A 356-nucleotide genomic window follows, 5' to 3' on the forward strand; every position below is an offset into this window, starting at 1 on the left:
TCTACCACCTGGAAGGTCAAGGGCAGCAGACACATGGGAACATCACCACCTGCAAGTTCCCCTCCAAGCCACTCATCATCCTGACTTGGAAATATATAATTGTTTCTTCACTGTCGCTGGGTCAAAATCCCGCACCGCTCTCAATTGTCACAACTTATCAAATTGTACAATGGAATTCCCCTACCCTCTCCAAGATTAAACAGAGTGGCAGTAATTCTCCTGCCGATTACAAGGAGCAGGGAGCATAGTTGTTGGGGCAGGTGAGAATAATTGGCCCCTCTACCTCACGCTGAGTCAATTAAATCGCAAGCGGACAAGGAGCACCAAAAGAGACAAGAGCTCGCCAACGAAGCTTC

Source organism: Cetorhinus maximus, chromosome 21 (assembly GCF_964194155.1).
Source record: "Cetorhinus maximus chromosome 21, sCetMax3.hap1.1, whole genome shotgun sequence".
Taxonomy (NCBI): Eukaryota; Metazoa; Chordata; class Chondrichthyes; order Lamniformes; family Cetorhinidae; genus Cetorhinus; species Cetorhinus maximus.